The 22,073-nt window shown below is 34.2% G+C and overlaps 1 pseudogene; it reads left to right on the top strand.

Moving 5' to 3' along the window:
- The window catches only part of LOC127252991 (uncharacterized), a 47,674-nt pseudogene that overhangs the window by 9,549 nt on the left and 16,052 nt on the right, over positions 1-22,073 (top strand).

The following is a 22,073-nucleotide window of genomic DNA, read 5'->3' as shown; positions in this document are numbered from 1 at the left end:
ATAGAATTCGAACGCCTTGGTAAATAAACACCGTTGATGAAATGAGTCTCAAAATGAACGGTACAGATTAAATATGGCGTTATGATCCTCTAATCAGAACGAGCGAGGGAAGGAAAGGAATGTAACTAAAGTCAACTGGAGTGAGAGAGTTCACATTCCCATAAACGATTTTCTACAAAGACTGCTCCGTCGTTATCCATTTCATCATCACACTTGGACTTGGCGCAAATTGTCGGATACTCTCCGTCAATGTGCGGCTGTACGCGGCAGAGGCGATTGGATTGAGGTACGGTAGGTGTCGATATTGTTGTGGAAGGAAGGAGGATAAAGGAAATGGCGAAGATGTTGTTGGTGGGGGTTGCGGTACTGAATGCGGCAGTTTTGTGCATGTTTGGGATTTTCTTGGGTTAACAATGAAAATGGCTGGATATAACTCTAGCTCACTTTCCGAATACGATATTTTGACCCAATTTCTACTAAGAGTTACACAAAATTCGTATTGGAATAATATAAAGTTCGATCTCGAATTCTGGTAGTAAATATCGAGACATGGTGAACTTAGGGAATAAAATGTGTATGACGGCTATAATTTCTTGTAGAGATAAAACACTGTATATGTATATATATTTATCTTGTTTTGATATCTCTTCATCTATTTGCAACTGAGACCAATCAATCTATTTATAAATCCTAAAGCAACATTTCATTCAAATTGAACAGACATAATCGTTGAATTTAAATTTAAATTTCAAAATGAATGTGTGTGTTTATTCTATTCAAATATTAACTTGAATTCAAAATAATTCAAACAAAAGTTTGAATTCATTAATTAAATACTATTAGACACATTAATTTATAAATAAACACAAGTTTTTGAAATTAAAATTCTAGGAAAATTCCAGAATAGCTGGTACCACTTAGTCATGCCCATTACTAAGTTGGCTAGTACATTTTGTCCTATTAAATAAGCCGTATCAATAATCTGTCTCAAAATCTGTGTTACTTGTCAAAATTGGCTTTTTCGAGTGCGCACTCCACGCATCCCATCTCCAAGTTTACTTAATCCCAACATTCATTCGTTTCGAATAAATCCAATTACGCTAAAATTACCAACAGTACAGCGGAGGAATAACGAGCAGTGTTGTGAGGAGTGATGAGAAGGCGTTTGATATGCCCTCGACAGTGACGTCTTCAAGGTTCCTCCAGGCTACAATGCTCCGCAGCAGGTGTTTTTCGAAGTCCTCGGATGTTTAATTTTGGTTTTCGCGCTTAATTGAATTCGTTATATTCCGCTTTGATTTCAAGTTCATTAAGTTGTTTTTTTTTTTTTTTTTCGATGGGAGTAAACTTGTTTTGGATTTTTATTTCAGTTGTAAATTTATTCCCGAATTTTTGGATTTATCGAACAAATCTCATATACAAAATACGACAATGAATTAATATTAGCGAAAATAAAATTCGAATAAAATCCAAATTAAACTAATACCGAAATCAAATCACAAACAAACAGAACCTAATTGAATTAAATTGGAAGCAGATAGAAGAAAGAAAGCGAGAAGACTTCCCAGTTTCGATTTCTTGCTGTTCATCTTCTTTCTATTCGTCGCTTTCTTGGATTTCTTTCGATCATCACACCGGCGAAGGGAACATTGGTTTTTGGCTCAGCCCCATGGTGCGCAATGGCTTATGGTAACCACGCCTTAAGGTGGAGGTCGGCTCTTCACTCTAAGCCTCGACACCCACCGGAAAGGGCTATTCACTCGCCTGAAAACCACTCGAAACTCACCGAAATCCTCTTGGGTCACTGGAACTCCATTCGCGGTTCTCTCCCTCTCCCTCACTCTCATCCCTCGATCTCCCAATCTGTTGTATCTCACACCTCGATGATAAACCCATATCTCTCTTTTTTATTAACCACCACAGTCTATTAAATTTCTAGATTTATATATCTAGAAACTTTTCCCAAAACTAACTCTATAACAAACCCAGTAACTAAATTCTATAAAAGATTAATGGGCTTGGGTTGAATAGAGTGGGTTAGGATTAAAGGGTTGGACCGATTCGGTGGGCTGGGCTTGTTGGATTAGGTATCGAAGGAACCAAAATTCCCAACAATTTCTTTATTTTTTTTTTCAGGTGCATAATACGCAGGGAGATTAAGAAGGAAAAGCAGTGATTGTATCGTGGGTAACTGGAGATGAACAAGGTTCGAGCACAGTGCTGTATTGGGCTGAGAACAGCAATGAGAGGAAGAAGAAGAAGGCAGAGGGGAAGGTCACTAGGTACACATTTTACAACTACACTTCTGATACATCCATCATTGCACTGTTGGGAATTTGGAGGAAGACTCTCTGCACTTCTGTATCTTCTTTATGTGTTTCTTCTGGATAATTTGTTTTTGATTCCTGAATAGGAGAAAAACTTTGATTATGTGCATCAAAAAGTGGTGAATCTAACATTGATTACTCTAAATTTTGGGCAGTATAATACCAAATACTATTACGAGATTGGTATTGGGTACACAACAAGAACTTTCTGGTTCACTACACCTCAACTTGTTGGACCTGATGCTCTATATACTTTTTGTCTTATAGGTATATACATACATACATATATAGTTACTTGTATTGTTTATTTGTTATTGCTTGTTGGATAGGCAGGATACAAAATGATTGAATTGAAGTTTCGTGAGCTTTTTGACAGGGGATTTGGGGCAGAGTTACGATTCAAACGAGACACTTACACATTATGAGCAGAATCCGAAGAAGGGGCAGACTCTGTTGTTTGTTGGCGATCTTTCTTATGCCGATAGGTATGATTTCCATGACAATAGGAGGTGGGATTCATGGGGGAGGTTTGTGGAGAGGAGTGTGGCTTTCCAACCCTGGATTTGGACTGCTGGAAATCATGAGATCGATTTCGATCCTAAAATTGTAAGTGTTCTTCATCTCCTTTAACTATGTAGTTTCTGTCATTAGAGGGATCATATCATAGAATCAATCCCTATTTTCATTTAGTCACAACTGCTTGAGCTTCTCAAATTCCATTTCTGAAAAAGAATTATGTTTATGCTCGCTGTTGGATTAGAGGATGAGTAGATATCTGGTAATTTAGGAGATGAAATTAAAGAATGTGTTGTCGGTTCTTACTTTTAGGTGTGTTGTATGAATATATTTTTTGTGCTGAAATCGATGATAACATATGTTGTATGCGATCAACTAAACTTACAGCTGTTAAATCTTTGCAGGGCTAAACGAAACCATTCAAGCCTTATAAGCACCGTTATTACGTCCCTTACAAAGCATCGAAGAGCACCGAACCATTTTGGTACTCTATCAAGAGAGCTTCAGCACATATCATAGTTCTGGCTTCTTATTCAGCATATGGTTGGTAAATAAACAAAATGCAATCGAAAAACTCGTCAAAATGGCATGCAACTACTTGTTTGTTATTCTTTTTTGCTCGTTTTTGAAAGGTAAATACACTCCTCAATACACGTGGCTCGAAGAGGAGTTGCCGAAGGTGAACAGATCGGAGACCCCATGTACACGCCTATGAACTATTGGCATGTTGCATCAAACACGTCCACCTTGCCACAGATTGATTGCTTTGATTCACATTCTTCCATCAAAATCAGTTTCATATCTTTATATAGGTATATACACTTTTGTACGTGTTTATTCTCTATAAAATGATACATATTTCAGGAACGCGTGTCTAACATTGCGTACAATATTGTGAATGGAATTTGTACACCGGTGAGAGACCAGTCGGCCCCTGTTTACATAATCATCGGAGATGGAGGAAATCTCGAAGGCCTTGCTACCAAGTAAGAAACACACAACACACATAAAATGTAATGTTTTAAATGAAAATTTTAAATTGTTTAATATATTAAAAAAATAAATATTTGATTTGATTCTTATAAAATACATGTGAGATTCATAACAATCACTAAATAAATCCCAATGAAGGCTGTAATGATTGTAATGTTATGTCAGCATGAGTGAGCCACAGCCAAAATACTCGGCGTTCCGGGAGGCGAGCTTTGGGCATGCGACATTCGCTATAAAGAACAGGACACACGCGTACTACAGCTGGCACCGGAACCACGATGGGGTCGCGGTGGAAGCCGACTCCATGTGGTTCTTCAACAGGTACTGGCATTCTATCGACGATTCTACTGCTACCACTGCTCAATAATAATAATAGTAATTTGTTATAGGGTACTTGTATTTCCGACTGCAGTCGCTGTGCTGCTTGGTAAGGAAGCAATACAAATTTCTGGATATTTTTTCAAAATATCTAAGGGAAATGCTTATTTCCGACTATTGAACTATTGCTGTATCTGTGGAACTCTAGTTTAAGTCGCCAACATCTTAAAGATAATAAATGTAAAACTACTATTCAATATTGATGTTAGCTAGAGCATTGTATTGAAGGAAACAATAAACATTAACCCGCACCAAGGGAGAAGCATTTATTTAAGAGCATGATACGACGAAACGGAGAAACTATCTAATCTATCTAATCCAACAAATTAATAATAATGGAATCGCTTCCACCATAAGGGTTCTTGAAAAAGAATTCGTTGTCCGAATTCAAACGGCTAATTATTGCAAAATTTAACACATTCACTTAGAAAAACAAAAAACATTCTATTATCGCTCTAAAAATTCTAACTTTATCAGAATCATAGGAATGAGTACTATTGGTAGATCAAACCACACACTCAAACATATAAAACACATTTAGCCGAAGCTTTTCTTCCTATGCATATCCATACAAAAGCACTTGCGAAGATCCATACATAACTTACTTACCAATTAAGCAAATTAACTTAGCCAGTGAAAACAAAATTTAGGATGTCTCATTTGCGCCCATGAATCATTTTACCCATGAGAATATATATAAATACTGAGGTTAGAAACAATTCAAATCCATACTTGCAAGTGTCAATCAATTGGAAAATCAATGTCCCCTTTGCGTAATTGGTGTGCTTTGAACAAACAAAATACTTACAATTGGTAGGTCGACCACAAAATATCAAAACCCTATTGAACTTACAATGTATGCTCCTTTCCAATGTTGAATTAAGTACAAACAATGACTATGATCCCACAAAATTACAACTTGTTACCTACTAGCTAAGAAGATCCCTTAAGAACAGAATTATCTTCCGGTGCATCAATCCAAACAGCTTCGTGGGGTTCCTCGGGGCAATACTTGAGGTCCGTCTGAGAAAAAGGTTCATCCGTCCTGGCATGTTATCCTTTTTTTTCTTAATTGGATGAGTCAATCCGTAGGGTTTACGAAAATTGTTAGCCCTCCTAAATTTGTCACCATCAACACAGGTCCAAACAAGAAAGATGTCTCCTCTCCAAATCCAGCGTCGATCAGTCCACTCAAATGAATTAAGAAATTTGATAGCTGGCTCTGGTGAAGCACATTTCTCAGGTCCGCGCCGCTGAGCATAGCCGATGAGATGGCAATTTCAAGACCTGCAGAAAGCGTAAAAATTGAGCATAAAATCGAAACCAGCAGTTTGAACAGAATCAAAGTGAACATTGAGCAAGGTGAGAAACCAGTAGTTTTTCTGGTTGGACGTAAGTCTCGACTCGAGCCGACACCGGGCTGTCGTTCGTGTGCCGGCTCAACAAAGTTTGCTTCGATGACAACTGAAAGACGACCAATGTTAACATGACCGACGATAAAATGTGTTCGACCCAATGATAGGGATGGACAGCGTACCGACGACTCCTCTGCCGTCGTTTCTAGCTGGACGGCGTACCAACGATAAAATGTGTTCAACTGTGTCGAAATCCAACTCAGGCGATCCCTCGTCGTCTTCCCAGATATTGTAGATTATGATCCGCGTTCCTTGTTCATCCAAGAAATCAAACTGCAGAGAAGAAAAGTATAAATTTTTGTTCGTCCTCTAGGAATAGTATCTGTTCTTAGTCATCAATTCAAAAGCTACCTGACGAAGGAGATCTTTGTCGAACGGCCACCACTGCTGGATGATTTCGAGATTTCCTAGCCAAGAGTGAGCTGAAGATTTTTCGGGTTCGATCCAAGTCATTCCCCTTCACTCATAATTGATGGTAGAGTTTGATAAGAACAAGATCCAATGAGTATGGCACTGATTAATTGATGCATCATAGTTTTTCGTCACGGTAAAGATACTTGCTTCAAATATTTAATCAATTTTACAAAACCTACCTCAGATTTGTATTTGATTCATCATCAGCAAAACCAACACCTATCTCACCACCGTTCCATCTATGGCCCAACAATCGATTCTCAATCTTCAGCCAGATCTTCTCAGTTCCAAAATGGTTGCCAAAATCTCTCATATCTTCAAGTGAAGCAATAAAACAAATAAAAGAAAATCAAACAAGCAAATCAACTGGAAATTTAAAAAGAAAAACACAAATCAAAGAAAAACACAAATCAACCGACCCGAACTAAAAAAAACCCTTATTACATCGTAAACTCTAATCTGAACACGAACAATAGCGCCCCGTGAAAATATACAATAACCCTAATTCCACGCTTGAAGATTTATATAGTATTCACTGGATTATTCTGGAAGGTTCAAAATATTTTTATTCATTTAATTATATTTTTATTTTATTATAAAGTTTTTTATAATATTTTAAATAGGATTCTTTTGGTGGGCCGCCCGCACCCACTTTTTCCCTACAACATCGCTTTCTTCTGTGGAACGTTGTCCTCTTTGTTCGGATTTAAATGCCTATAATTAATTTATTGTATGTTTTTACGTTCTCCTTAACAAACAGTAGAAATTAATAGATTAAATAAATAAATATAAGTAATCGAATATTAAAATCAAAGAAGACAAATTAAACTAACTAAATTGAAAAATTAATTAATTAATAAATTAAGTAATAACATATTTAAAGCAAGTGAATGAAATAAGAATAATAAATACATGAGTAGATAAATTAAATAATTGCAGAAGATGTATAGAAAGAAAATTGTATAGAGCACAATAAAAATTATCCATTAATTTATTGTTTGTGTTTTTCTATAATTAATATTGTGTTATTATGATATAATTATTGTATTTTCGTGATATAATAAGTATTCTGTTTATATCAATTTTTATTTTTTTCTTTTTTCTTTTGCTTTTTTTTTTAATTATAATATATTGTCTTCTTTTATCTTTTATATTTTTATTTTTTATTTTTTATTTTTAAAAAAATCTCAATTGCTTATTACGTTCCTGTCTCTCTCTATTTTTGAATTGATCCTCAATTGTATGTCTGTTATTGTACTCTTTAAATATTATTGTTGTCCTATTTTATAATTAATATTGTACTCTCGCTATACAATCATTGTACTTTCGTTGTGCTATTGTCATATAATTATTGTGTTATTGTGATCATTGTGTATTTTCATATCAATTTTTTGAATTTCTTTCCTTTCCTTTATTTTTGTGCATTCTCAAATTCGTATAAATCACTGTTGTGTCCAAAAAATCGGTATGTGGTAGCTTATTTTATGCAAATTGATTTATTTATGAGAGAACTTTATACATGGAAGGTTTAGTGGTTCCTTGTTTGAATTATGCATTTACCATCACGATTTTGATGTTTAATTGCACTATATGACTTCTTTTGATTATGTTATTTTGTTTGAATTATGCATTTACGGAATTATTATGCTATTTTAAAATTTTTATTTTGTTTTTTTATGCCGATAGGTATGATTTCCATGACAATAGGAGGTGGGATTCATGGGGGAGGTCTGTGGAGAGGAGTGTGGCTTTCCAACCCTGGATTTGGACTGCTGGAAATCATATGATCGATTTCGATCCTAACATTGTAAGTGTTCTTCATCTCCTTCAACTATGTAGTTTCTTTCATTAGAGGGATCATATCATAGAATCAATCCCTATTTTTATTTAGTCACAACTGCTTGAGCTTCTCAAATTCCATTTCTGAAAAAGAATTATGTTTATGCTCGCTGTTGGATTAGAGGATGAGTAGATATCTGATAATTTAGGAGATGAAATTAAAGAATGTGTTGTCAGTTCTTACTTTGAGGTGTGTTGTATGAATATATTTTTTGTGCTGAAATCGATGATAACATATGTTGTATGGGATCAACTAGGCTTACAGCTGTTAAATCTTTGCGGGGCGAAACGAAACCATTCAAGCCTTATAAGCACTGTTATTACGTCCCTCACAAAGCATCGAAGAGCACCGAACCATTTTGGTACTCTATCAAGAGAGCTTCAGCACATATCATAGTTCTGGCCGAAGCCTTTCTTCCTATGCATATCCACACAAAAGCACTCGCAAAAATTCATCCATAACTTACTTACCAATCAAGCAAATTATCTTACCTAAAAGAATATATATATATATATAGGTTAGAAACAATTAAATTCCATACTTGCAAGTGTCAATCAATCGAAATATCAATATATTCCCTTTGGGTAATTGGTGTGCTTTGGACAAACAAAATAGTTACAATGTACGCTCCTTCCAATGTTGAATTAAGTACAAACAATGACTATGATCCCATAAAATTAAAACTTGTTACCTACTAACTAAGAAAATCCCTCAAGAACATAATTATCTTCTGGTGCATCAATCCAAACAGCTTCGTTCAATGTTGAATTAAGTACAAACAATGACTATGATCCCACAAAATTACAACTTGTTACCACTAGCTAAGAAGATCCCTCAGGAACAGAATTATCTTCCGGTGCATCAATCCAAACAGCTTCGTGGGGTTCCTCGAGGCAATACCTGGGGTCCGAGAAAAAGGCGTCTTCTCTCATCCGTCTCGGCATGTTATCCATTTTGTTTTCTTAATTGGATGTGTCAACCTGTAGGGTTTAAGAAAATTTTTAGCCCTCCTAAATTTGTCACCGTCAACACAGGTCCGAACAAGAAAGATGTCTCCTCCCCAAATCCAGCGTCGATCAGTCCACTCAAATGAATTAAGAAATTTGATAGCGCTAATCTTGTTAGTATCCGGTCGAGATGGCAATTTCGGGACCTGCAGAAAGCATAAATTGACCATAAAAATTGAAACCAGCAGTTTGAACCGAATCAAATTGATCTTTGAGCAAGATGAGAAACCAGGAGTTTTTCTGGTTGGACTTAAGTCTTGACTCAAGCTGAGACAGGGTGGTCGTTCGCTCGAATCCTTGTTTGTCGTGCGCCGGATCGACAAAGTTCGCTTCGAGGACACCTGAAACACGACCAATGTTAACATGACCTACTATAAAATGTGTTCGACGCAACGATAGGGATGGACAGCGTACCGACGACTCCTCTGCCGTGGCTTCCAGCTCGGTTCCAAACCTTTGGATCTTTCGACGCTGCTGGTTTGTAATGCATCTCTTGGGGGTAAATCGCATCGTCGATTATATCGTGATGCTGAACATCGATGCCCTGTAAGACAATGCGAAATCCGGGTGGAATCCCATATACTGCTGCATTCTCTATCTGGCTCTTGTCTCGGCTGGCTCCTCGAATTTTTATGTCCTATTGGACAAGCAAATGCACAGAGAATATTCAAAGTTAAATTTTTGTTCGTATCGACGATCATCTAGGAATAGTATCTGTTCTTAGTCATCGATTCAAAAGCTACCTGACAAAGGAGATCTTCGTAGTTCTCGAACCGCGACCACTGCGGGACGATTTCGAGATTTCGTTGCCAAGAGTGAGCGGAAGATTTTTCGTGTTTGATCCAAGTCCTTTCCCTTCGCTCATAATTGATGGTGAAGTTTGATAAGAACAAGATCCAATGAATAATATTGATGCATCATAGTTCTTATTACAGTAAAGGTACTTGCTTTAAATCCTTAATTAATTTTACAAAACCTACCTCAGAATAGTATTTGATTCATCATCCAAAGAACCAACACCTCTCTCGCCACCGTTGCATCCATCGCCAACAATCGATTCTCAGTTTTCTTTTGTTCCAAATTTTGGTGCCAAGATCTCATTTTGTCTTTCTCTTATATCTCTCGTATCTTTAACTGAAGCAACAAACAAATAAACGAAAATCTCATTTTGACCTTTCTCATATATCTCCGATATCTTCAACGGAAGTAAATTAAATCAAATAAACAAATCAACTGAAAAAAAAAAAACAGAAAAACTCAAAATCAACCAAGGCGAACCAGAAAAAACTCTTATCACATCAGAAACCCTAATTTGAAAAATAAGAATAGCGGCGGCTGTAAAAATATACAATAACCCTAATCCCACAATTGAAGATTTATATAGTATGCACTGGATCGTTTTAGAAGGTTGAACAAATTTTTATTCATTTAATTATATTTTTATTTTATTTTAGAATTTTCTACAATAATTTAAATAGAGATTTTTTTTTGGTAGGCCAACCGCACCCATTTTTTTTTTTTTTATAATTGAATATATATATTGTATGTATAAATACATTTCTTTATGTATTTGATTAATTAATTTATTAAGTTTATTTTGCATATTTTAAATTTTATAAATATTTTTTTATATTCATTTTATATATTACTTTATTTTTATAATGATACATTTTTTAGTCTTTTTTTATATTAAATCAAGAAATTACTTTTCAACTTGCATGTTCACAATAAAAAAATTATATTTTTTACTCTTATGAAATATCAATAAAATATTATTTAAATCAAAACTCAAGCAAAAAATTCAATTTCGATAATTCTATCATAATCACATAAATAGTACTATAGTGGATCGAATTAAATATACGAACATAACTAACATATTTTGTCACAAATTTCTTTCATATATCCACATAAAATTTGCACTCGCAAAATTGAGTCATAACTACATAAAATCAAGGATTTGTTCTTCCAATAATTTTTTTCAAACATGATTAACAATATATAAAATATTTATATTTTATAATCTCACAAAATATCAACATTCAACATAAAATAATATTTTTATATTACTTATACAATTCTTTATATATCACATAAAAAATATATCTCAAATCAAAACACAAAACAAACAAACCCTATGTACACACTATAAATATAATAAACCAATTAAATAAGAATGTAGATATCTGATCATTTAGGAGATGAAATTAAAGAATGTGTTGTCGGTTCATACTTTTAGGTGTGTTGTATGAATATATTTTTTGTGCTGAAATCGATGATAATATATGTTGTATGGGATCAACTAGACTTACAGCTGTTAAATCTTTGCAGGGCTAAACGAAACCATTCAAGCCTTATAAGCACCGTTATTACGTCCCTTACAAAGCATCGAAGAGCACCGAACCATTTTGGTACTCTATCAAGAGAGCTTCAGCACATATCATAGTTCTGGCTTCTTATTCAGCATATGGTTGGTAAATAAACAAAATGCAATCGAAAAACTCGTCAAAATGGCATGCAACTACTTGTTTGTTATTCTTTTTTGCTCGTTTTTGAAAGGTAAATACACTCCTCAATACACGTGGCTCGAAGAGGAGTTGCCGAAGGTGAACAGATCGGAGACCCCATGTACACGCCTATGAACTATTGGTATGTTGCATCAAACACGTCCACCTTGCCACAGATTGATTGCTTTGATTCACATTCTTCCATCAAAATCAGTTTCATATCTTTATATAGGTATATACACTTTTGTACGTGTTTATTCTCTATAAAATGATACATATTTCAGGAACGCGTGTCTAACATTGCGTACAATATTGTGAATGGAATTTGTACACCGGTGAGAGACCAGTCGGCCCCTGTTTACATAATCATCGGAGATGGAGGAAATCTCGAAGGCCTCGCTACCAAGTAAGAAACACACAACACACATAAAATGTAATGTTTTAAATGAAATTTTAAATTGTTTAATATATTAAAAAAATAAATATTTGATTTGATTCTTATAAAATACATGTGAGATTCATAACAATCACTAAATAAATCCCAATGAAGGCTGTAATGATTGTAATGTTATGTCAGCATGAGTGAGCCACAGCCAAAATACTCGGCGTTCCGGGAGGCGAGCTTTGGGCATGCGACATTCGCTATAAAGAACAGGACACACGCGTACTACAGCTGGCACCGGAACCACGATGGGGTCGCGGTGGAAGCCGACTCCATGTGGTTCTTCAACAGGTACTGGCATTCTATCGACGATTCTACTGCTACCACTGCTCAATAATAATAATAGTAATTTGTTATAGGGTACTTGTATTTCCGACTGCAGTCGCTGTGCTGCTTGGTAAGGAAGCAATACAAATTTCTGGATATTTTTTCAAAATATCTAAGGGAAATGCTTATTTCCGACTATTGAACTATTGCTGTATCTGTGGAACTCTAGTTTAAGTCGCCAACATCTTAAAGATAATAAATGTAAAACTACTATTCAATATTGATGTTAGCTAGAGCATTGTATTGAAGGAAACAATAAACATTAACCCGCACCAAGGGAGAAGCATTTATTTAAGAGCATGATACGACGAAACGGAGAAACTATCTAATCTATCTAATCCAACAAATTAATAATAATGGAATCGCTTCCACCATAAGGGTTCTTGAAAAAGAATTCGTTGTCCGAATTCAAACGGCTAATTATTGCAAAATTTAACACATTCACTTAGAAAAACAAAAAACATTCTATTATCGCTCTAAAGATTCTATACTTTATCAGAATCATAGGAATGAGTACTATTGGTAGATCAAACCACACACTCAAACATATAAAACACATTTAGCTGAAGCTTTTCTTCCTATGCATATCCACACAAAAGCACTTGCGAAGATCCATACATTACTTACTTACCAATTAAGCAAATTAACTTAGCCAGTGAAAACAAAATTTAAAATGTCTCATTTGCGCCCATGAATCATTTTACCCATGAGAATATATATAAATATTGAGGTTAGAAATAATTCAAATCCATACTTGCAAGTGTCAATCAATTGGAAAATCAATGTCCCATTTGCGTAATTGTTGTGCTTTGAACAAACAAAATACTTACAATTGGTAGGTCGACCACAAAATATCAAAACCCTATTGAACTTACAATGTATGCTCCTTTCCAATGTTGAATTAAGTACAAACAATGACTATGATCCCACAAAATTACAACTTGTTACCTACTAGCTAAGAAGATCCCTTAAGAACAGAATTATCTTCCGGTGCATCAATCCAAACAGCTTCGTGGGGTTCCTCGGGGCAATACTTGAGGTCCGTCTGAGAAAAAGGTTCATCCGTCCTGGCATGTTATCCTTTTTTTTCTTAATTGGATGAGTCAATCCGTAGGGTTTACGAAAATTGTTAGCCCTCCTAAATTTGTCACCATCAACACAGGTCCAAACAAGAAAGATGTCTCCTCTCCAAATCCAGCGTCGATCAGTCCACTCAAATGAATTAAGAAATTTGATAGCCGGCTCAGGTGAAGCACATTTCTCAGGTCCGCGCTGCTGAGCATAGCCGATGAGATGGCAATTTCGAGACCTGCAGAAAGCGTAAAAATTAAGCATAAAAATCGAAACCGGCAATTTGAACAGAATCAAAGTGAACTTTGAGCAAGGTGAGAAACCAATAGTTTTTCTTGTTGGACATAAGTCTCGACTCGAGCCGAGACCGGGCAGTCGTTCGCGCGAATCCCTGTTTATCGTGCGCCGGCTCGACAAAGTTTGCTTCGATGACACCTGAAAGACGACCAATGTTAACATGACCGACGATAAAATGTGTTCGACCCAACGATAGGGATGGACAACGTACCGACGACTCCTCTGCCGTCGTTTCTAGCTGGACGGCGTACCAACGATAAAATGTGTTCATCTGTGTCGAAATCCAATTCAGGCGATCCCTGGTCGTCTTCCCAAATATTGTAGATTATGATCTGCGTTCCTTGTTTATCCAAGAAATCGAACTGCAGAGGAGAAAACTATAAATTTTTGTTCCTCATCTAGGAATAGTATCTGTTCTTAGTCATCAATTCAAAAGCTACCTGACGAAGGAGATCTTTGTCGAACGGCCACCACTGCTGGATGATTTCGAGATTTCCTAGCCAAGAGTGAGCTGAAGATCTTTCGGGTTCGATCCAAGTCCTTCCCCTTCACTCATAATTGATGGTAGAGTTTGATAAGAACAAGATCCAATGAGTATTGCACGATTGATGCATCATAGTTTTTCGTCACGGTAAAGATACTTGCTTCAAATATTTAATCAATTTTACAAAACCTAGCTCAGAATTGTATTTGATTCATTATCGGCAAAACCAACACATATCTCACCACCGTTCCATCTACTGCCCAACAATCGATTCTTAATCTTCAGCCAGATCTTCTAAGTATTCTTCTTTTCCAAATTATGGTGCCAAAATCTCATTTTGCCTCTCAGATCATCTTTCATATCTTCAAGTGAAGGAGTAAAACAAATAAACGAAAATCAAACAAACAAATCAACTGGAAATTTAAAAAGAAAAACACAAATCAACCGAACCGAACCAAAAAAAAGCCCTTATGACATCGTAAACCCTAATCTGAATACGAACAACAGTGCCGCCGTGAAAATATACAATAACCCTAATTCCACGGTTGAAGATTTATATAGTATTCACTGAATCGTTCTGAAAGGTTTAAAATATTTTTATTCATTTAATTATATTTTTATTTTATTCAAAAGTTTTTTATAATATTTTAAATAGAATTTTTTTGGTGGGCCGCCCGCACCCACTTTTTCCCTGCAACATCGCTTTCTTCTCTGGAACGTTGTCTTCTTTCTTCGGAGTAAAGGCCTATAATTAATTTCTTGTATGTTTTTATGTTCTCCTTAGCGAGCAGTAGAAATTAATAGATTAAATAAATAAATATAAGTAATCCAATATTAAAATCATAGAAGACAAATTAAAACTAACTAAATTGAAAAATTAATTAATTAATAAATTAAGTAATTATATATTTAAAGCACGTGAATGAAATAAGAATAATAAATACATGAGAAGATAAACCAAATGACCGCAGAAGATTAGAAAGAAATTTGTATAGAGCACAATAAAAATTATCCATTAATTTATTGTTTGTGTTTTTCTATAATTAATAATGTCCTATTGTAATATAATTATTGTATTTTCGTGATATAACAAGTGTTCTGTTCATATCAATTTTTTATTTTTTAAAAAGATCTCAATTGCTTCTTACTCTCTCTCTCTCTTTTTGAATTGATCCTCACTTATATATATGTTGTTGTACTATTTAAATATTATTGTTGTCCTATTTTAGAATTAATATTGTACTTTTGTGATATAATTATTGTACTCTCGCCATATAATCATTGTCCTTTCGTGCTATAATAATTGTGCTCTTGTCATATAATTATCGTGCTATTGTGATATAATCATTGTGTATTTTCATATCAATTTTTTGAATTTCTTTCCTTTCCTTTTTTTGTGCATTCTCAAATTGGTGTATAAATCACTATTGTGTCCAAATCGGAATGTGGTGGCTTATTTTATGCAATTTGATTTATTTATGAGAGAACTTTATACACGGAGGGTCCAGTGATTCATTGTTTGAATTATGCATTTACCGTCACGATTTTGATGTTTACTTGCACTATATGACATGTTATTTTGTTTGAATTATGCATTTACCGAATTATTATGCTATTTTAAAATTTTTATTTTGTTTTTTTAACGTATTCTTTGTGCTTTTTAAATATTATTGTTGCGCTCTTCCATAGTTTACTTTGCTTTTGTGATATAATCATTCTATTTTCGTAATCTTTATAGTTTGGATTCATATATCACCAAATCACAACAATCAAAATTTCAAAATTTTATTAACATAAACACGCACGCCCACTTTCTTAGTTTATTATTGATTTTACTGCATATTTGCCCTCGTCATTTTCAGTATTCAACTGAGCTTTACCATCTGTGTAGCATCTGCCTCTACTTATACTATTGGTATTAATTAAGGTTAACTATAATATATATTAGTTTGGATAGTTAATTATATATTTTGATATGCTAAGATCTTTTATTCGAAAACCGATAATTTTTTTTTAAGACGTGAAAATCCGCAGCCGCTATCTGAAAGTCCGCACTAGGTAAACCCCGGCCGAACCTAATACACTGCAAACCAGGTCCGAGCGTACACTCTCATTCTTATTTTTATTTCATTGAGTTATTTTGAAAATTCTTTTGTGTTCTTTTGAAGTAATCTTTCTGTTTTTAGATATTATTATTGTTGTGCTATTTCATAGTTAATATTGTGTTTTCTTGATATAAACTTGGTGTGCACACGCTGGAAGCTATTATTTTGGTGGTGCTTAGGTTAGAATTCAGTGGTATTAAAGTCAGAACAATGGCAATAAGCTTGATGCTTCCACCCTTAGAGAGAGAGGATGTTAAAATAATCATTATGTTTTTAAAAAAAATCAGTAATAATATATATTTTTTATGTCACAAATGAAATTTAATTCATTAATTATAATTTATTAGAATTTTGAATCAATACTTTTTGTATTTACAAATATGGTTACAAAAAAAATTTTTTTAGTGTAAGAAACAATTATAATTTAGTTATAAACACTGCTAGTAAATAACGAGAGCATAGAACATATTAATAAAAAAGGGTTACTGTCTTGCGTCTATAGGACGATATTGTGCAGTAATAAATTTGAGAGTCGATATTTAATCATCACAGTGTTGGATTAAAAATCATTAGTGGGTTAAATGTAACTATTTGAGCTATGCTTATATTAAGTGATCTATAAATTTATTGGGCTTAAATGTATTTAGTAAGTGTGGGCCTCCAATCTACAGAAACCCGGTAAATTATTAATTGGGTGATGAGGTCAATTAATAATAAGGGATATAAATAAGGTTGTGATCCCAGGTCTAGACTCAACAACCATTACGTTCCATATCTCATCGTGGGAATAACGGCAGAAACCCTAGCGGTTTTCTCAAGAGAGGTTGCGCCATAGGCTTGAAGAACACAAAACCCTCAATTGTTTGCATATCCGAATTCGACTATACTAATGGAAAAAGGTTAGATTTATTTTGCTTTATTTTTATCTCAATTACGATAACACGGTAGATCTTGGGCTTAGGGTTAAATTCCTGACAAGTTCTAACAATTGGGATATTTGGTTTGGTTAGATCAATTATATTTAATGCTAATTGAACCGATGCACGTTAATACATCAAGTATGCGTGATTGATTATTAAAGGCATTCATTAGGTAGCCATTGTGTATATCAATGGTATGTTTCTTGTGCTGGTGTGAAGTCCAATCTCAAAATTATATGATATTGGAGGCATATGTGTTAACTCCTCACCGTTCATAACCTCCTGTGAAGTGAAACGTCCAATTCTGGCTTATTTGAATTTTATATTTCATATTGACTGACATGCCTTGTAAGGATCAGGTCTGCTGCCTGGTTGACCTCTTGGTGTCATACGTGTATTTTTTGTTTAGAAGTTACTGTGCTTTGCTAGTTACTCAGTAATGCTAGATTATTAAATTTTTATTGCATGAAGTTACCCACTTCCGGAGACTGCATATGCTTCACACACACATGCATAACTACACATACACATACACGTACAGACATGTAAATAGTATGGTGTTGTTCTGGTTTGATCTTATTTCCTCGTTATAAATGGAAGTATTTGTTTGATTGTTTAGTTTGAATTATGGCATAAAAATCATATTGGCGTAGAGCTGTACACATGTATATGCAATCATAAGTTTACTTACGTATAATTGGAATAGATTAGATGTTTGTCTGTTCATTATTACTATTATTGTATGGATATGTACGAGCAAGAACTTGATTATTTGTTCTCGATTTTGGCATTATGATTAGATTAATTTATTTATTTAATCAATCTGTTGGGTCGAAATTGACGTCAAATTTATATATATACATCCGGTTTGATGATTGCAGATTTATTAAATAATGTGTGTATGTTATTGTATCTGCAATTATATTTAATACGTGCAGAATTTATTTATTTATTCATTAGTGCTGATTTTATAAAATGAAATATTTATTATGATCCGTTTGATGGTTCGATTAATTCTATCAATAAGCAACATGGATTTTTACGGTATGCATTTGTTCAAATTCGACTATAATTATTTGGTGTATTAATTTATAGTCTCTTTGGGTGGCATATTTTTGCCTGTGTAATTCCGCTGCATTTGGCACTTTCTTGGACTGCTTGATTATTTAATTAGTCCAGAAATTAATTGTTGTTGTTATAGTTTTAATATGTATTGAACATACATATTTGATTTATTTAAAGTGAATTTAATTAGCAATGAATAATATAATATATTTTATGAATTGGTTGAAACAGTTATGTTTCCAAAGCAGCCTCTGTGTAAATCAGTTTATTTTGTGTATTAGAAAGTTGTGTTTGTGACTTACAAGACTCCCGATTGACCCAAAGCCAATTCAGCCATGAAGTAGTTACATGCATATTTAGTGACATTGAATGTGGTGATGATAATTTGTTATTTGTGTGTGAATAATAGATCTGTCCAAGGATAAGGTGTTGTTTGACACAGTACTGTATTGTCAACATTCGATTGTCAAAATAAGTTTATCACTAGTGAGTCAGTAATTTGTCTAACGACATTTGCTGATGTTGCTCGATAACTTGTGATAAGATTGCTAATTTCTTTCATAAATTCACATACGGAACATTCAGTTGCTTACAGACATGTGTATTCAGTTGCCAATAAGCATTCTTTTTTTTTTTTATTCAATCAAACTCGTATACATTGAACGTGATTCTGATTATAATTTAGTTTTAAGAAAATTATAAATTCATTAATAATGCATGCTGCGTTTTGACGGTGAAGATTAAGTATTTGACGTTGCCAAAGTAACCTCTCTTATATGAGATTTTTTCTCGATAACGTAAGTGTTTATGTGTATTTTAATTCATGTGATTATTCTTCGGCCCAAAGACAGTCGGTAATTGACAGAATGAAATATACATCTGCGATAATATGTATGAGATGATTATATGGATTTAACTTATGTGAATAGTAAATCAGTCCAAAGATTGGTTGTTGTTTGACATTACTTATTGTCCGTATATGATTATTGCAACAAAATGACCGCTAGCAATTAATGTTATTGATCCAAAGATTGATCATTGATGTTGTACTTAGAATCTTGGGATGAGAATGCATTATTATTGAGCTTCATTATACTTTATGAATATTTACGTGTATATTTATTTAGTCTCAACACTGTCTCGGGACAACTTTAAGCACTAAAAAGAATCAATATTGATTTATTTGATTGCATGAACCTTGATTTGACATTAAAAGTAGACCAACCCACTCATACGGTAAGAAACACTGCATATGAAAAAGCAGTTGTTTGAGAAGTGGGATAGGTCCAACGCCTAAGTCTAATTATCATTAAGAAAAGCACTCTATAAGTTTTAGGAGTACAATATATGATGATATGGATTCCTTGTCAAAATTAAGAAACGCTTTACCAAAAGCGATAAGGCAAAATGAGTATTCTTCTTAAAAGTCTCATTACCATGAAATACAACGACAAAGGAAATATAAAGGAGTACATCCTAAACATGTTTAATATTGCTACTAAATTGAGGGCACTTAAGTTAGACATTTCGGAGGACATGTTTGTCCTATTAGTCTTGCTCTTGAAATTAATTTAATTTCAGTTCATAGACACACCTGGGGGTGGATTTTGGTGTAACAACATACATCAGTGTGTCTATGCAATATTACTTTATTGTCGAAATCAATTGATGTTGAAAGATACATCTATATGGGTGACGGCAAGAAGGTTAAAGTTGAAGTCATTGACAATTTTAGATTATTATTGAGTACTTGTTACTATTTATTTTTGGATGAGACAATTTTTTATGGTACCATCTTTAGTCAAAATTTAATTCAATCTCTATTTTGAAAAAATTCAGTTATTATTGTTCATTCGGATATAGAGTTTTGTCTATTCCAGAATTCAAGATTGGTTGGAACTAGTACATCATTTGATGATAATAATCATCATTTGCTTAATAGTCTAGTTCATATTATGAATCAGTTATTGAACATATTCGTACAACTTCCATGATTGCGAATCCGCTTAATTACTAAAAGGTTTCCACATAAGTTCTATAGTGAGCATATTGCTCATATGAGAGTGGAACCATATAAGATACTTCGATTTAGTGGGAGCTAATTAGTAGTGTTCAAATACTATTAAAGTTACTTTGGTTTTTCACTGCACAGTTCAATATTCAGTGTGCAATATTCAGTTTTAATTTAGTATTCAGTTGTTCTGAATTAAAGTTAAGGTGGATTAGTTGGAAATAGGCATGTTAAGATCACATTACATAAAGTTTCTATACTGTGCATCTGCACTTGATCGAATCTTAGGTTATATTAGTGTTGTGACCACTGATCGGTCCCATTGCGATAAATGCAGTGGCGGCCGCTTTGATCCGCATTGATGTGTTTTATAGATGAGTTTGGTAATATACATTAAAGATCTGATAGCGAATTTTTAATGAGCTCATAAGGTTATTCAGTGTACATTTACCCAAGTGGGAGATTGTTGAATTAAAAATCTATTAGTGGGTTAAATGTAACTATTTGAGCTAAGAGTCAGATTAATCCTATATTAAGTGATCTATAAATTTATTGGGCTTAAATGTATTTAGTAAGTGTGGGCCTCCAATGTGCATAAACCCGGTAAATTATTAATTGGGTGATGAGGTCAATAAATAATAAGGGATATAAATAGGGTTGTGATCCCAGGTCTAGACGCAACAACCATTACGTTTCATATCTCATCGTGGGAGTAACGGCAGAAACCCTAGCGGTTTTCTCAAGAGGGGTTGCGCCATAGGCTTGAAGAACACAAAACCCTCAATTGTTTGCATATCCGAATTCGACTATACTAATGGAATAAGGTTTGATTTATTTTGCTTTATTTTTATCTCAATTATGATAACACGGTAGATCCTGGGCTTAGGGTTAAATTCCTGACAAGTTCCAAAACACGGTAACAAAGCCGCAAAGAAAAAAATATAAGTTACATATATATTATATTTTTAATATAATGTGGGCGTTCGCAGCTAGTGTGCAATGGCTAAACCTCTGACTGAACCTTATATCCTCCAAATTAGATTCGACGAGAGAAGTCACACATTAGGCGAAACATGTGGACCTGGAGGCGTGGGATTTGAACCATGAGCTCACGGTCACACTATTAGGCCAAATTGACATGCCCAAACAGCACGTAACCCTCCCCCTTATGTTATTTTAAGGGTCTATATTTTCATAAAAAATAATATTAATAATAATAAATCTATTAAATATACAATTTCTGTGATTCAAATACTATTTTTTCTATTTTTTAATTTATCATATATATATATATCTTCTTTTTTTTTTTTAAATTCGTGTCCCATCAATCGGGATAAATTTACATGAACGATGGACTATTATTATTAATCAACGTATAAATAAGAGTAATAATTTAAAATTTTCCCAATGATTACGGACGAAAAAATTTCCATTTCCAAATAAGCTGATAGAATTCGAACGCCTTGGTAAATAAACACCGTTGATGAAATGAGTCTCAAAATGAACGGTACAGATTAAATATGGCGTTATGATCCTCTAATCAGAACGAGCGAGGGAAGGAAAGGAATGTAACTAAAGTCAACTGGAGTGAGAGAGTTCACATTCCCATAAACGATTTTCTACAAAGACTGCTCCGTCGTTATCCATTTCATCATCACACTTGGACTTGGCGCAAATTGTCGGATACTCTCCGTCAATGTGCGGCTGTACGCGGCAGAGGCGATTGGATTGAGGTACGGTAGGTGTCGATATTGTTGTGGAAGGAAGGAGGATAAAGGAAATGGCGAAGATGTTGTTGGTGGGGGTTGCGGTACTGAATGCGGCAGTTTTGTGCATGTTTGGGATTTTCTTGGGTTAACAATGAAAATGGCTGGATATAACTCTAGCTCACTTTCCGAATACGATATTTTGACCCAATTTCTACTAAGAGTTACACAAAATTCGTATTGGAATA

The sequence above is a fragment of the Andrographis paniculata genome, unplaced genomic scaffold (genome assembly GCF_009805555.1).
Source record: "Andrographis paniculata isolate CXL003 unplaced genomic scaffold, ASM980555v1 Contig49END, whole genome shotgun sequence".
Lineage (NCBI taxonomy): Eukaryota > Viridiplantae > Streptophyta > Magnoliopsida > Lamiales > Acanthaceae > Andrographis > Andrographis paniculata.
The sequence above is the reverse complement of the archived record's forward strand: the minus strand, read 5'-3'. Positions and strand labels throughout refer to the sequence as shown.